The following is a 5,000-nucleotide window of genomic DNA, read 5'->3' as shown; positions in this document are numbered from 1 at the left end:
CCAGCTGCAGCTCACGAAGGAACCGCGGAAGGTGTGCCTCCAGAGACCTCACTAAATAATCCATCGGTAGTAGCGACGGGCGGTGTGTACAAAGGGCAGGGACGTAATCAGCGCTAGCTAATGACTAGCACTTACTAGAAATTCCAGGTTCATGGGGACCGTTGCAGTCCCCAATCCCAACTAAATGAGCATTTGGGTGATTTCCCGTTCCTCTCGGAATGGGGGCACCAATTGGCGAGAACACGCTGCTGCTCACATTGTAGCACGCGTGCAGCCCAGAACATCTAAGGGCATCACGGACCTGTTATCGCTCATTCTCACCTTGCTAAACACAAGTTGTCCCGCTAAGCAGGGCAAACGTGGCCGACGACCGCCCGTGAAGGGGCCGCCGGCCTTGACGTCAGGTGCGCCCGGAGGTGCACTGCTGACAGCGTTCTAGTTAGCTTGTTTGAGTCGCGTTCGTTATCGGAATTAACCAGACAAATCATTCCACGAACTAAGAACGGCCATGCACCACTACCCTTAAATTTGAGAAAGAGCTCTCAATCTGTCTTACCTCGATAAGTTCGGACCTGGTAAATTTTCCCGTGTTGAGTCAAATTAAGCCGCAAGCTCCACTTCGTTTTTTTTTTTTTTTTAAACAATTGCAGGTTTTATTGTTCATAAACATTATGTTCTAAAAACAATAGCGTAAACCCACGCTCTTGACGAACGACGTCGCCCGCCAGGGATTTGTCGTGCGTCATTATGAACCCTTTCGGATGTCCCTACCCAATCTCTTTATTAAATTGCTCTTTCCTTTACCCGCATATTGAAAGCGTACGCTAACTGAGTCCGCATGACTCGCTCGTATTTTAACACTTTAGGCTCTCAAGCTAGCTCGCAATCTAGCGATCGGACCATTCCGCCTCTCTGGCGGAAGCCTCCTCCGCAGCTGTCCATCGCCGACCTGCAGCTCGACGTCTTCTTTCATTCTCTCGTCTATTCCGCCGAGACCGGATTAGATCCGCCTCCGTCGGAATGGACCGACGACGGCGCGTTGTCGAGGGACCCTCTTCGCGGACACGAGCTCTCCACACTCGCTGCATGAACAGTCGCCTCTCGTGGCGAACTCTAACCGTTTCAGGGGAAGCTGGTTCTCCCCTGCTCCGCCGAGGGATTGGAGGAGGAGCTAGGCCCTCGCGCTCCGCCTCTACTGCCGCCCGCAGTACCTCGTCATCCCGAGCGGCCAGTGCTGCTGCGACGTCCGCAGCCAGTCGCACACGCGCCCGATCCTCCGCCCTGCCGCGAAGCCGTCTGTTGCGGGCAGACCGTTGACGCGCTGCTCGCGTTTCATTTACCCGTCTCGTGATGTCTTCTACGAAGACGTCTTCCACTTCCTCGCCGAAGAGTGCGGCCACACTTTCGAGGACCACTTCCTCGTCCTCGGCGAAAGCCGCTTCCGCTCGACCGCTGGCGAGGGCCTCCTCATCGCGCCACAGCTGTTGCAGCACGGTGGTGATGTTTTTCGCTGCCCTTTGAATGCGGTCCCACCACTCCGCACTCTCCAGCAGCTTCTCGGCCATGTTGCTGAGCTGGACCGATTCGGATGTCCCCCAGCCCAACAGCTCACGTCGGATCTCCTCGAACACGGGGCACTCGAACAAGACGTGGGCCACCGACTCCACCGACCCTACGCACCGTGGACACTCCGGGGACGAAGCGAAGCCGCAGACATGCAGGTACTCTCGGAAAAATCCATGTCCGGAGAGCACCTGCGAAAGGTGGAAGTCCACCTTCCCGTGCTTACGTCCCGTCCACCGGTGCAGGTCGGGAATCAGGCTGTGTGCCCACGTCTGATAGCGGCTGGCCGATGGTGTTGCCGCCGCACGGTCCCACGCGTTCTGCCACTCTATCATCGTGGCCGCTCGCTCCATTGCTCGAGCCTCCTTCCTGCTGATGCCAGGTTCAGCCGACAGCCTGCTGTGGCACCTTGCGTCCTCTTGGATAATTAGACGGTAGGGTACAAGACCGGCCATCACCACCGACACCTCATAGGACACCGAGCGAAACGAGCTCGACACCCCGCGTGCCAGCGGCTTCTGCACCTGGGCCAGTCGTCTACGGCACCACTGCATATCGGTCGCCTTAGCCCAGATGGGCGAGGCGTACCGAATGACAGACTCCGCAACTCCTGCCAGCAATCGCCGCTTGGCCACCTGCGGGCCGCTGTGGTTTCGCATCACCGAGGTGACAGCCGCCACCGCACGGAGGGCCTTGTCCGCGGCCGCTTCCACGTGCGGTTTCCACGATAGCTTCTCATGAAGCTGGACCCCCAGATAGCGCATCGATCTCCCAGTGGTGCAGGTCACTTCACCGACGCGTACCGGAACCTCCAGTCGTCCTCGTCTCAGACTCGAAATAAGCACCGCCTCGGTCTTGTGGGGGGCGAGACTGAGATGACGTGCCTCAAGCCACCCCATCACCGCCTCAATCGCTGTCTCGGCAACCGTCGCCGACTCCTCCGGTGTGCGGCCCTCGGCCAGGATGGCGATGTCGTCAGCAAAACCGACGATGGTGGCCCCTTCAGGGAGCTGGATTCGCAGAACGCCGTCGTACATGACGTTCCACAGAGTCGGGCCAAGGATTGACCCCTGTGGAACGCCTGCCGTTACCCGACGTGACACCGGGCCGTCATGGGTGTCGTACACCAGCTCCCTGTCGGTAAAGTAGTCGCGGAGAAGGAGTTGCAGCTGCGCTGGGACCCCTTTCTCGCGCAGGGCCATCGCAATCGCCTGCCAGCTGGCAGTGTTGAAGGCGTTCTTAACATCCAACGCCACAACCAGCAGGCAGCGCCTGTCCCGCTGGTTCGTCCTGCCGAAGGACATCGCGCGCTCGCCTGCCTCCACCACCAGCTGGATCGCCTGCAGGGTGCTTCGCTGTCTCCGGAATCCGAACTGGTTCTCCGCTAGCTGAGGCGACTCCGGATCCTCGAGGTGCTCATTAAGCCTGTCGAGTGCCGTCCGCTCGAACACCTTGGCTGGGTTGTCGATCAGGCAGATCGGGCGACAGGACGACGCTTCGCCCGGTGGCTTACCTGGTTTAGGCAACAGCACCAGCTTTTGCCTCTTCCACTCGCGTGGAATGACGCCCGTGTCCAGGCAGCTCTGGAAGACCCCGACGAAGGACTCTGGATGCTTGCGGATGGCAACCGTCACCGCAGCATTTGGCACTCCATCCAGGCCAGGCGCTTTCCGCGGATGCAGCTCGCTCGCTATCGCCTGGAGCTCCGCGCAGCTGATCGGACGGACCGGAGTGTCCCCTTCCGAAGGCGCGACGTCCGGCCACTCGACCGGGGGATGCTCCGGAAACAGCTCCTCGACGATCCGCTGCAGCACCGCTGGGTCGCGTTCACGCGCCGTCCAGCTGCCCCGAAACCGCAGAAGGACCTGCCGGAACCACTGTCCCGTCTCGTCCGCGGCTAGGGCCTGCAGCCACTCGTCGAATTGCTGCGCTTTGCTGGCCTTAATTGCCGTCCTTAAGGCAGCACGCGCCTCCTGGTGCTCCTGCGATGCCAACTCGACAGATGTCTCGTCCAAGGCCGTGCTCTGCCTTTCCCGGGCCAACCGGCAGCGCTCGGTCAGCTCCTCAATGGCCGGAGTCCACCAGTACACATTCGCGCTCTTTCTCTGCTGAGAGTGGCCGATCCTTGCCATGGTGGCATCGCAGGCCTCTGCGAGCACCATCCCCAGGCTTGCCGCATCGGTCACCCGATCGGCAAAACGGGTCGCCTCGAGTGCCATTTCGAAAGTACGGGGGCAAAACTGGCGAGTTCGCCAGCGAACACCCGCCTCCCGTACTCCGACGCCTTCCAGCCGCTGGATGCCCCGTCCGGGCCGCTGGCCAGCACGAGGCTGTTGCCCGACCGCAAACCGGATATAGCGGTGGTCGCTATAAGAGTAGCGGTCTAGCGTCCTCCAGGAGCTGATGACCTCCGCTACTCCATCCGGTCGGCAGAGCGATGGACTCGCGAAGGCGACGTCCACCCTGCTGGGCCGGGCCACACCGTTTCCCAGGAAAGTCGGCTCCGTTCCGCGGTTGAGCACCTCCAACCCGATGCTCGTTGCCGTCTGGAGGAGCGCCTCACCCTTAAGGTTGGCACGCTCGCTCCCCCAGGCCCCGTGCCACGCGTTGAAGTCACCGGCCAGGACGACGTGGGGGTGACCTCTCGCCAGAACCTCCAGCCGGTCCATCTGCCGCTCGAAGTCCGGGAGCCCGACAGATGGCGGAATGTAGCAGCAGATAAAGACTATACCTGCTACATCTGCTGCCACTATGCCTGGATGCTGTACACTCCTCACCCGCTGGATGGGGAACCGTTGGCCGCTGGTGACAATCGCGGCCTTAAGTTGCTCATCAGACGCCCAATTGCCGTTGTTGGCCGGCACTGCGTATAGCTCCGTCACGAGCATAACGTCTGCTCCTTCCTCCCTCATACGCTGGAGCGCAAGATCTTGGGCGCTCCTGCTCTTGCCGATGTTGATTTGGAGCACCTCAATCATCGTCGGGCCGTATTTTTGCACAGGGCGGAGGCAATCGGGTGCGGGCCGCCACACTTTAGACATCGGACTTGGCCGCTACAAGTAACCGCCTTGTGGCCTTCCGCGCCACACCGGATGCATATCTTGCTGCGGTCCTCGCCCGAGCACTGCCCGGCGAAGTGGCCACGCTCCAGGCACCGGAAGCACCGCTTCTCCGCCAGCGACGCTTTCGGGACCTCCCACACCCAGCACGAGGTGTAACCTAGGAGCAGGCGCTTCCCGGCCAGATGCTCCGCGTCCGACCGTGGCATGGTGACGCGGGCACGGTTCGTGCCATCCCGTCGCGCCCACATATCGATGGCGGCCTCAACGTGCTCCTTCCCCAGCGCCGTCAGCATTGCCTGACGCAGCTGGTCCTCATTCGCCAGGGAGTCTATGTTAGTGACCAGGACCTGGGCCATCTCAGTGCGGACGATCGCC

Source organism: Anopheles moucheti, assembly GCF_943734755.1.
Source record: "Anopheles moucheti chromosome X unlocalized genomic scaffold, idAnoMoucSN_F20_07 X_unloc_10, whole genome shotgun sequence".
NCBI classification, from domain to species: Eukaryota; Metazoa; Arthropoda; class Insecta; order Diptera; family Culicidae; genus Anopheles; species Anopheles moucheti.
The sequence above is the reverse complement of the archived record's forward strand: the minus strand, read 5'-3'. Positions refer to the sequence as shown.